The sequence below is a fragment of the Vanessa cardui genome, chromosome Z, assembly GCF_905220365.1.
Source record: "Vanessa cardui chromosome Z, ilVanCard2.1, whole genome shotgun sequence".
NCBI classification, from domain to species: Eukaryota; Metazoa; Arthropoda; class Insecta; order Lepidoptera; family Nymphalidae; genus Vanessa; species Vanessa cardui.
In genome coordinates, this window is record NC_061154.1 from 10,169,641 (window position 1) to 10,182,674 (window position 13,034).

The 13,034-nt window shown below is 35.1% G+C and overlaps 1 protein-coding gene across 2 annotated transcripts in view; it reads right to left on the minus strand.

Annotated features, from left to right (window-relative positions):
* The window catches only part of LOC124543134 (frequenin-1), a 201,234-nt gene extending 189,641 nt beyond the window's left edge, over positions 1-11,593 (minus strand). The window contains exon 1 of one of the 2 annotated variants that reach the window (XM_047121203.1): positions 11,169-11,593. The gene's annotated coding sequence lies outside the window, so the exon portion shown is untranslated. The remainder of the gene's footprint in view (positions 1-11,168) is intronic. The other variant, XM_047121201.1, reaches the window with a different exon arrangement.
* Between the last annotated feature and the right edge of the window lie 1,441 nt (positions 11,594-13,034).

Genomic DNA, 13,034 nt, shown 5'->3' on the forward strand with positions numbered 1-13,034 from the left:
ACGCGTCTTTTCCGGCAATCCTACACATTAGGCGTCGTCCCGAATTCCTGGAAGACAGCTTTGGTGCATCCGATCCCTAAAAAAGGCAACCGCTCAGACCCGTCCAATTATAGGCCTATAGCCATCACCTCCTTGCTCTCCAAGGTAATGGAGTCCCTTATTAACTGCCAGCTCCTGCGGTACCTAGAGGAGAATCAGCTGATTAGTGACCGCCAGTACGGTTTCCGTCGGGGTCGCTCAGCCGGTGATCTTCTAGTTTACCTTACTCACAGGTGGGCTGAAGCAGTTGAGAGCAAGGGGGAGGCATTAGCAGCCAGCTTGGACATAGCGAAGGCCTTCGATCGTGTATGGCACAAAGCGCTTCTTTCGAAGCTTCCTTCCTATGGGCTTCCCGGGAAATTATGCAATTGGATTACCAGCTTTTTGGCAGATCGGAGCATCAAGGTCGTTGTCGACGGTGCATGCTCTGACTTAAAATACGTCAATGCTGGTGTTCGACAAGGCTGCGTTCTATCACCCACTCTGTTTCTTCTGCATATCAATGATTTGTTGCAAATCGGGAACATTCATTGCTATGCAGACGACAGTACCGTTGACACCTTATACACCGGCCGCGCTAATATTTCTCGGGAAAACGTCGAAGAGAACCGGAACAAACTTGTGTCTGAAATCGAGTCTTCATTAAACGAAGTCTCGATTTGGGGCCGGCTAAATCTAGTCCATTTCAACCCCAAAAAGACGCAAGTTTGCGCGTTAACCGCTAAAAAAACACCATTTGTCGTATCTCCACGATTTGAGAACATTCCGATAGCCGCTACAGGTAGTATCGGAATACTTGGCGTTGATATTTCGAGCCTCGTTCAGTTCCGCGGTCAATTGGAAGGCAAAGCCAAATTGGCTTCAAAAAAGCTGGGCGTGCTCAGCAAGGCGAGGCAGTATTTCACGTCGGCCCATCGCTTTAAACTTTACAAGGCGCAAATTCGGCCTCACATGGAGTACTGCTCTCACCTCTGGGCGGGTGCTCCCCAGTACCAGCTCCTTCCATTTGACCGCATCCAACGTAGAGCGGCTCGAGTTATCGACGATCAAGCTCTTTCCGATCTCCTTGATCCTTTGGCTTTGCGTAGAGATGTCGGATCACTCTGCATCTTCTACCGAATTTTCCACGGGGAATGTTCCGAGGAATTGTTCGGATTAATCCCGGCTGCTGAATTTCACCTTCGGACATCTCGCCAAAATTCTAAGTTTCACCCGCACCACCTTGATGTCCGAAAATCCACAACAGCGCGATTTCTCAGACATTTTCTGCCTCGCACAACCACTTTGTGGAACCAGCTTTCGCCGGCGGTTTTTCCGAACCGATACGACATGGGAACCTTCAAGAAAAGAGCGTACTCCTTTTTGAAAGGCCGGCAACGCACCTGCAAGTCCCCTGGTGTTGCAGGTGTCCATGGGCGGTGGTAGTCACTTTCCATCAGGTGAGCCTCCTGCTCGTTTGCCACCTATGCCATAAAAAAAAAAAAAAAAAAAAATAATTTTCGTTCTTTTTCAATTTATTTAAACAAAAATCTTAATAAGTTATATACTTAAACCATCCTTACAAATCCTTCTGTCTATTAGTAAAAAGCGCATGAAAATGCGGTCTCTTGTTTTGGGGTTTAACGCGAACATACAGACATTACAAGATTACAAGAGTACGTTATTTAAAAAAAAACTTTTTTTAGTATAATTACATATTGATTATCATATAAGTAATTGGTTGTCAAATAACAAATAATGTTGATGTAAATATAACTTACTCGATTTAACTGAATTATATTTGTTCACGCCTAAAGGGAATTCCGTGAGCAATCGAGTGAGCTTACGTTGACACCTATAACACAATTTTCTCATTCGATTTCCTTTCTTTTTGCTCCGAAAAATGAATGATTGCCTCCAATCTTTTTGCTTAAACGAGGGTGAGGCTCTTTCTGTACAATCAACACTCAACACTTGCGCTACGTTTGATATCGTATATATTATTGATGAACATCTAACCATAGTAAGATTCCACCGGCTCGCTTAGTTTATGATCTGAGTAATAAGACCCGAGGCCAATTTGCAATTGCTAGCTATCTTTGCAATTTTATTTCAGACAGTAACGACTCATTAGAACTTTTTAAACAGCAGACAAAACGACGCCGAGACTTATTATTGCTTACGTATATTGATTTGTCGATATTTTCATATTATAATGTATTGCAAACCAATCACATAAATGCATTTTAGTTTATTTATTATTTAAGTCATCATGTGATATTACTGATGGACATAGGCAATGTATTACAATATTATTTTTGTGTCATTTCTAAAAGCATCATCAAATTTTAATCAAGTTACACTAAAATTTTCATTTTGCAAGGTAGATAAAATTAAAAATCCAACTTGTTTGTTGTTGTTTCTATCTTTGTGTACAGAAAGGCTGATTTTAAGGAGAACGCAATTTGTAAGGGGACAAGTTTTTGCAATAACAAGATAATTCGTATGCAAGGATGTTTGTTTCCGAAGGAACCCTATAGAATCCACGCCACCCTTCTAAAGCAGTCTGTTCTTATTGCATTCGTACTTTTCAACTTATTAATATTATAATAATCATTTATTTTCCTCAGTGCTAGCATGTACCATTATTTATTTGAACAGTAGATTAGATTATTAAAATATTGAGATACTTAATATTTTAATTTACCTAGCTCTAGGGGTAAGATCACCTCGTATGCCGTGACACGGCATGACGCATTCGTATGACGTCAGATATATCTGATAAAATATTTCATTTTCATGATCGGAGAGTAGTTAAGAAGTAAAAACATTACAAACAAACTCACTCGAAATTTATACATTTGAGTTATTAATGAGTTACAATAAAAATGAAGTCGATAAGAGAATGAAGTAAAACGAATTATCATTCAGTAGATAAATAAGCGTCATAAAGAACATTCACTAATAAAATCAACCTAGCGTTTAGACCTATTTTTTCCAGGTGAATGCTCCCCAAGTGATCATCAAAGCTATCTATACATTCTCGTAGGACCAAACGCGATGTAGCAATATATCAATGTTTAACCCCAGACACGAGAGTACGTTCTAAGTTGAATAAGATATTTGCAAACTATGACACAGTAGTTCAATTATTGTACGATGCATTTCAATTATTAGATATTGGGTAGTAACACCGAGCCGATGTGGCCCAGTTGTTAGAACACGTGTTTCTTAACCGATGATTGCGGGTTCAAAACCGCAGTGCCACTGAAATTTTAGGTTCTTAATTTGATATAAAACATTGTGAGGAAACCTACATGAGACTAATTTCAACGAAATTCTGCCACGTTTGTATCCACCAACCCGCATTGGGAGAAGAGGAATTAGCTCAACAGTTGAAAATTTAAAGGCTGTTAATGTTGTTGTAAAGTTGTTGTTGGGTTGTAACACATGCAACAAAAGATTCTTTTTTTAAACAACTTTTTTTTTAAATTTCGAATACTTATAAAATACCTATGTTGAAAGTTACTCCATTCATAAACTGTGGGAGTGTTCGAAATCTTAAATACTTTTTGTACTGTTAAATACCATCACGGAATTTAAATTATTTTATAATTTAAGCTACAGGTTTAGGCCAGATACAGTTGTACAGAGTAGGTATTGCTGTTTTGCGGCAGAATATATCCTATAACTACTTACGGATATGTATGTATGCAATAAGTACTAAAAGTGTTATAGGTATATGGACTATACCTATAACACTTTTAGTACTTATTGCATACATACATATCCGTAAGTAGTTATAGGATATATTCTGCCGCAAAACAGCAAACAAATTATAATCACAATAGTCCTATTGTGATTATAATTTGTACGACTCTGATAAAGAATGGAAAGATATTACTTCAATTTTTAATAGTATTGATGTTAGCAATGGTCCAAGGACAAGATAGTTACTCAAATATGATAATATATTTATATCATGATACGAAAACCATACGCCATAAAAAAATGTGTAACTGACACGCGACGCCCAAAGTCGAAACCGATGTATATAGAATACAATAAAACGAAAGAATTCCAATAAATAAATCTAAAAATATCATAAACAAAAACCTTTATTGAATTTATAACAATTCGTCTTATGGCATCTACTGTTGACAGGCGGACTGTGTCCAATAAACAAAAATTAATTTATTTTTGTTTTGGTTATAAGGCGTTATGCAAGTCTGGGTGGGTACCGTATCATTTATTCTACAGGCAATATTTAATGGTGATGTGTTCTGCTGAGAAGGTTGACTAACTACAATCATAAGAGACATATATACAACAACAGCCTGTTAATTCCCACTGCTGGGCTAAAGGCCTCCTCTCGCTTTGAGGAGAAAGTTTGGAACATATTCCACCACGCTGTTCCAATGCGGGTTGGTGAAATACACATGTGGCAGAATTTCCATGAAATTTAGCACATGCAGGTTTCCTTACGATGTTTTCCTTCACCGCTGGGCACGAGATGAATTATAAAGACAAATTAAGCACATGAATCAGCGGTGCTTGTCTGGGTTTGAACCCGCAATCATCGGCTAAGATGCACGCGTTTCCAACCTCTGGGCCATCTCGACTCTTTAGACATAACGTCATAAGTTCCCAGGGTTGTTAGCATTTTCGACGTAACGAATGGTTATAATTTCTTATGACACCAATTTCTATGGGCATTCATTTGCTATTAGATGACTCATTCGTCCATGTATAAAGAAAACAGTGATAATCGGCTGAGGAGTTTGACGGCGTAGGGTAGTCAACCAGGAACGGTCAAATAGTTTTAATAATATACACCAAGTATATAATCTAATTGGGTGACTTTATCGGTACTAGATGCAGTAAACAGCCAAAATATTAGGCTAACGTTGATTGTTATGTTTTTGCCGTCTTCTTATGTAATAGCTATAAGTTGCTATCGCTCGAGTTTTCAGTATCACCATCTTTACATCTTTAAGTTCTACAAATCGCTTATACAAAGTCTTGGTACGTCTTTGCCTTATAAAAGCTCGGTGGGTGACTCTTTCTGAAAACGATGGCATCAAAGCGATCCCATTTAAATAGTAAAATATGTTTGCAACATATTAATAAAATTTTTTTTAATAATAATAAAAACCAAAAATCTAATATATAATCAAAACTAACTTATATACAATATCAATAAGATTTAGACGTGACCTTAAACCGAACCTAACACAAAACAATAAACTAAATCAGTTCATAAAAAAAACTTAACAAAACTCTCCTTTTTTGAAGTCGGTTAAAAATTTGGCGTACTCATTAAAAATAATTGCACAGTTCTAAAATAAATGATATTCGTACAAAAACTTACAAACATTAGTTCCATTTGAATTTTTGTAAGAATTTAATGGCGTCTCCAAGTCTCTCAAACAGCTATAACGCAAAGTGGGTAAGTAAAGTTCTGAAATATTTACCATAAAGTGAGGGGACGCCTTAGTGCAGTACCAGGCATTAAATTTGTTTGCATATGAAGGCAATTTTCATACCTCAAGAATACACAAAATTTTTAGGGTAATGTCAGTTGTGTTATATTTATGCCTGCAAAATTGTAGCTTGTTTTGTGAGTACGTACTTACTGTTATAATTATAAAAGTAACAAATAATTTACGAATATAACTCTACCCATATTTGTTTTCATAAGATCCGGTAATCCATTAAAAATATTCTTTCAAACTGACGAACTCGTATACAAATTTGTATATAAAGTCAACATAAAAAGCTAAGGATTATTTTCAGAAGTTCGACCTAAAAGGTCAATGTACAAAAGCCTTAGTTCAAATAAAAGTATTTCAAATATAAGCACTTTGAATCTTTACGTTAAATGATTAAATTGAATGTAAAACTCCTAGCGGTTCAAAAAGTAGATTCCACTTAGAATAATTGACAAGGAATTCAATAGTAACTCTTTTTCTCCGATGGAATTACGTGAAATGTAACTAAATTTGTATATAAATAGATGTCAAATGGGTCGTCAAACGAGTTTTGTTTCCCAGTCATAGAAAGTTCTATTATCCTTCATAGGAGTTCAAGATAACTTCGTATCAATTTCATCAAAATCGATTTAGTTGTTTCCTATGAAAGAGAAAATGCGACCAGAAAGATTAAATCTGACGGAATTGCTTCCGCGTTTATATCAGTATAGATAATCATTACATAGTTAAAAACAAAGACCCTATATCCATATCTTTGCTTAAATCTTTAAAACTACGGATCGGATTTTGATGAGGTTTTTTTATTTGATAGAGTGATTCAAGAAGAAAGTGTATATGTATAATACACGCACAACAACAACAACAACAGCCTGTAAATTCCCACTGCTGGGCTAAAGGCCTTCTATCCCTTTAAGGAGAAGGTTTTGGAACATATTCCACCACGCTGTTCCAATGCGGGTTGGTAGAATACACATGTGGAAGAATTTCTTTGAAATTTGTCACATGCAGGTTTCCTCACGATGTTTTCCTTCACCGCTGAGCACGAGATGAATTATAAAGACAAATTAAGCACATGAATCAGCGGTGCTTGCCTGGGTTTGAACCCGCAATCATCGATTAAGATGCACGCGTTATAACCACTGGGCCATCTCGGCACGCACTAGATAATTGAAAATGACTGACAGGATTTGCAGTATGTTTAGTATCAGCATTGCGACTGTGCGAAGCCGAAGCGGGTTACTAGCTAGATATAAAAAATTATATTTATATCCAGTAACATGAGATTTAAACTTATTTCCAGGCAAATTTAAAAATATCTGCGTAATTTTAATAGAGAATCGAATACGCCTTGTCCAATGTGGATGTATTGACTTTGGGGATTCGGAAATACGGTGGTACATGTTTACCTCTACTCTTCTCGTGTATACAATGGTTTTCGAAGATAAAATGATCTATATTATTGTTAAAATTAATAGCATTGAAGTACTACTTTGTAAATAAATCCCGAAAGAGTCTCAAAGATAATAAATTGACTGGACATTATTGTAAAGCGGTTTTCTCCTTCGAAGGAATTATAACCTCTTTTGCGTGGTTGAAAATATGATAATAATCGAGCTTTACATTTTCACTAAAAAAAAAAAAGAATATTTTATCTCTGTTGAAAATAGGATTTATTGAAAGCTATACGATATGTTTTTTATAAAACCTAGCATATATCGTTGTATCAAATCTACTTGTAGTATTATTTTGTTAAAATTGAAGGTCGAGTAGGTTGTTACACCGGCTTAGTCAAGAGATTATTGTACGCAAATAAATGAGCATCCTCGGTCGACAGCGCTGGTATTGTTAGTTAACCGAAACTCGTTGGAATTAACTGTGGATGAACATGTCTTTCTTATCGCGTTAAGAAATAAATGACATAAATAAAAAAGAAAAAAATTTAGATGTCTTTCGGATTTCGATTGTTTTCTATTGTAATACGAAGATTGCTTATTTGTTATTGTTCGAAAAGCCCTATACATATATAATTACAGTAACAGCAACAGCCTTTCAATTTTCCACAGCTGGGCTAAAGCCTTCTTTCCGAATAAGGAGAGGGTTTGAAACATATTCCACCCCGCTGTTCCAATGCGGGTTGGTGGAATATATGCGGCAGAAATTCGATGAAATAAGACACATGCCGGTTTCCTTACGATATTTCCTTCACCGAAAAGCACGAGATGAATTATAAACACAAATTAAGCACATATATCTATAGTGGTGTTTGCCTAAGTTTGACCCGAAATCATTGTTTAAGATGTACGTGTACTAACCACTGGGCCTTCTCACCTCTACATATCATAATATATTATTACACGCAGTTATTCTAAATTGCAAACACTTTATAATAATTTATAAGTTTAAATATAAAAATGTTTAATTAGCACTTTCATTAGTAAAAATAGAAAATTAAAAAGCTATCGTGGAAACAATTACCTTGTGCGTGACTTTGTTTTAATTGTGTTGAAATCTCGACTGAGTTATGATAATATTAATAGGAACTTACGTCAATTTAAGCAGAATACTACAAACGCGTGTAAAAATTACAGTCGAAGTGAGTTGCCTATAGGAAATTTGGGGAAATATATATCACTAAAAAGGGACAGTTACTTTTATTATTTTTAAAAATATACACCAAGCAATACCTAAGCGTTTAACGGATTAGCGAGCGAAGACGCGGGTCTTAACACTTAGGGTAGTGTCGTTCCTACTACTAGCATAAGTTACACTAAATAGTTTAAGGAAAAAACCAATATTAAAAACGTTTCGAGAAGTAACAGCTTCTATCAAATAAAAAAAATAATTGCAACGACTAATGATAAGATAACGATTTATCGGTCAAAAGTTTTATTTGGTAGTCAGTCTTAGTCGGTAACACCTAATCCCAAAACATTAGCAATCAGTATTATTGTTTTCCGGTTGTAAGGTTGTCTCAGCTAATGTAACTACAGGCGTAAGGGACACAAAATTTTAGTTTCCAAGGTTAGTGGCGTATGGAATAGTTAATATTTCTTATAGCGCCAAGTTTTGTGGGCGCTGGTGATCACTTAGCATTAGGCTCATTAGTCCGTCCACCATTTATAAAAAAAGGGAAAAATAGTATTGTCACAACGATTTTTGAAGTTGGCAACATTATTTAAAAAATAATATATAGGCGCGAAAATTAAAGTTCTCTTCTGGATACGCTGAAGGGCATAACTTGTTCTAACATATACTGTGTTTTTTACATTAATATGTGTAATTAATTCATTTCGAGAGTGAATACATTGTAAAATTAACTGTCGACAATTGATTACCAAATAACTTCAGCTTTTAATAGGTAGGTGTATAAACCAGATCAAAAATTCAATTATCAATGGATTGTTTAATTAGGGCAAAAACCTGACAGCAAATATTGAATATTGTAAACGATTATTTGTGGGCGAGTAGGATTGACAGTGTACACGTCATAGCTGTCAGTCCCCTTTATTGGTAGCGGGGAATCGAATCTATATTGAGACAATTTCTTTGATAATTGTAGTAAATATTACTTACTACACCGTACCTTATATTGTCTACTCAAATAACTTTCTGAATTTTGACTATATACAGAATTTTTTATTGTTTTTCCTTAGTTATTATTAATAGAAAGAAAACTTACATAAATGAAATGAAAACGCGTACGAGATGTAACAAAAACATTGTACAAAGAAAAGTTTAAATTTCTTCAAGATATTTTGAAAAGGTGACCTAAAATAAACCGTATGTTGTATAAAACAAAGGCCTTTTTCGTATAATTTAAATAAGTATTTAATAATTTGAATTAACATATTCATTTATTAATTTCGCTTTCGCTTTCTTTTAGAAAATTATCTTGGAATTCCCGAAGCATTTCTAAAATATATGTAAACCAACGGATTACTGTTAACTGTTTGTTATGTCAAACTCATATTAATTAAAAGATTTGAAAAGTGTTTCTACTGAGTGCTGTGTATAATTCTAAATACAAAATATTTGTATTATTTATAATCTACATGAATTTAAATCGTTTTGCCGGTAATGATGTCGAAAGGGTCGTATTTGTGACAAAGGAGCAATTTCAATGCTTTTTATTCTTTTGTCTTGTTTGTAAAATTTTTGATAATATGGAGTATATAATTTAATGTACATCAAGTATTCTGAGGACAAACGAGCCAGAAGCCACGCGTCAACTAAATGGTCAGACCGGTTGACTAACTAATAAGTCGAGCAATTTCTAAACTCTCGCTAAGATGGCCTCCGTCTGAAACCTGTGAAAGGAAATTATGTGACATACGACCTTGCAGCATCAGGACTTACATCTGAAAATTAATGCGCAAGATAGAGAAAGAGATGCTTCCATCTTTAATTCTTGGAGGCATTAATCGCCAAATTTTATGGAACTTAATAGAGATTCATTTTTTTTACAATTACGAAACAAAATCATTTCAAAAACACGGTCTGTTAAAATATTTGAAGAAATACTTTCAGTCTCTATTCGAATATGTTTTTATTCTAATATTTTAAATTTATTATTTTAAAACTATACTTAGTAATTTATATTTATTTTATTAATGTAGTTCAAGCTAATTCAAATGATAAGTTAAATATAATATGTCAACGTTTAGTCAATAAATGTTCAAATAATTTCATTCACGTCTATCATCGAACGCTGATTAAATAATTTAAAGTTTTCCGGAGTATCTTGTTGATAAAGACGTGCCTTTAATATCCGTTACAACAATTTACGCTTTATTTACCATAAATAAATATGCATTTAATGTCCAATGACACAGCTTGATAACTGTATCACTCTTTTGAAAGCGTTAATCAAGGAATGCGACCTTCGATTCGTGCATAAATGATCTGTACCTTATTAGACATCTACGAGAATACCGTCGGCCTACGAACTCACACAATTTTTGAATTTGCTTATGATATTAATATTTAATACAGACTGACATTGATGTATTCAAAACTAATTATTGAAGTTAAACTGTTTACATAAATAGATTTTGAGGTTTGTTATAAATACACAAATAGAAGTTCCAAGACTGCGAAATTTCACGGCCCAAAACACTTTATTCTGTCCATTTTACTTACATAATTTTATTACACCTAGGTCACAAAACAAATATGTATATTTGTTTCCCTCGATTCAACGCCCGGTTTCACTTAACTTAACCTTTATGTAATATTGGAACAGTGAAAATATCTTTGAACCGAAAAGGCTACGTTACCAACACAGCCTTTTCTGTTATAAATATATTTTCTTTGTTACTTCACCTAATATTTGAAACAAGTTATTCTTTTTTTTTCTGTAAAACAATTTCACATTGTATAGTAAAACTTTCAAAAAAGTAATGTCGCGTGCGGTGTAGTGTTTGTCGTAGTAAATTTAATAGATTTTTAAGACATTGGTACATCAGGATTAAAAGATAACTATGTTATTTTAACTCATATAATAAATAGCACAATTATAAAAAAAAATAAACAATTCGCACAGCAGATATCGTGAAAACGGAAAAACAAAGCAGGAATGGCTGCAAAAAATAATGTTATATAAGAAATAATTTTGTGAACGCATGATGATATATTAAGTAATCGTAAATTTCGGCTTACCGCCTTCAGCGAAGAGATAACCAACAACTATGTTAAAGTTAAGAGCGTCGGTTTTTCGAACAAAAGCTATTTCGACGACGAAGCGGGGTAGACGCGGCGCGTCGGACGAGCGGTCTCGCGGTTCGCGTTCGGTGCTAATGCGCCGAGGGTGCGATTTCGACAGAGCGTGCGAGGTGACGCTGGGACCGGTCCGTGCGCGAGGGCGACTCGAGTAGGAATCGGCGTCACCCTCCAACAGGGTTACGTAACGCGCGGAGTAGCGCAGCGCGGCCCGAACCCCGCTCCCCTCTTTAAGGGAAAAGATGAATGAGTAAAGTTTCCTAACGGACGTTAATCCATGGATCGCGCTTGTTTTCGGATCGGCCCGTGGTTACATAAAGCTATTTTGCACATGCGCGGTACTTTTCTTGACGCCGCACTATGGCGATGCGACCGTTTGCTTTGAACGCCCGCGCCGATTGTTTCAAATAACTTGCTCATAAGCGGTAGCGTTTGAATGAATTCTATGGACTCTAGGCTTATAGCATACAGTGCTACTTAAATATGAATGTAATATGAGTAGAATGCAAAAGCGTGACGTGTCAGTCAAAGTCATTATCTGTACAGCATTTTGCCACTTGAAACAAACAGCTTGTAATTTGATTGCTTAGCGTATTCTTGGTTCTAAATGGTTTGGCCTAAGTCCGCAACGCGTCAGTTGTGTTCGCCGAGGCGCGTGTATTTTCCTTTTATTCTAAAATGCGAAAGGGGTGCACATCTCTGTTGCGCAGAGTTCGGACCAGCTTGAAATACTGAAGGTTTTTGCCGACAGGCACTATTATCGGTATTTGGACCACTGCAGTGTGGGTCTGACAAATTGGTCCTGTCTTACTTACATCAAGTTTTAGTTTAAATGTAACACTTAAATAATACTTACAATGTTGATATAAAATATTTTGTTATATCTATGTTATTGTGTGAACATACCAAAGAAGTAAAACTACATTAAAATGCATCATTACAAATACGAATAGGGCTCGGCAAAATATATTTTCTTTATCAAAAATTTATATAATTTTAAATACAAATTAATTGTAAATGGTAATTTCTTATAATATATTCATTAATAAACATATAAAACTTGATATGGTTATAGTTTTATATGTTTATTAATGAATATTAATAAAATTAATGAATTTAGAAACTTTTCATCATAATTTCTTCACTATTTTGTGTTCGTTCCTATTAATTTATAAAATAATGTTTTGTCTAGAATTATATCATGTAGCCTAATTATTAAAACTCTGACGCTATCTGATTTGGCCGGGCTACGGGAAGTTCGCTACAGCGGTATTCTGAGAGGAGAGTATGGAAATGTTATAAGCATGCTCGTGGCTTCGCCGCTTCCGACGTCGCCCGGATCTTCGCGCTGTTCGTTCTCCTAGTCAGGCTGATAGACAAGACAGCGCGCTTAAAAATGTGAATCTACAAACGTGTGTCGCACAGAAGTTGGTTTCATAACGTAGGAGTTTTAATAATTCAACAAATCTTGACATTTCGTTTAAAAGTTCATAATTTTACCGACTTAAAAAAAGGAGGTTCTCAGTTCGATTGTTTGTATGTATGTATGTATATATGTTTGTCCCCGATTATCTCGCGTTTAGTTATTGCTATTTGGATGCGGTTTTCAGAAAAGTATTTTTTATATTAAGGAGAAGGTTTTAGTACTATAACCGACTAAAAAAGGTTCTGTGTTTGACCTGTAAGTATGTATTTTTGTCCACGATTATCTTGCGTTTGGCTGAAGCAATTTGGATGTGGTTTTGAGAATAGTACTTGTTAGAGTTATATATATATATATATATATATTATACTCTTATATATTCT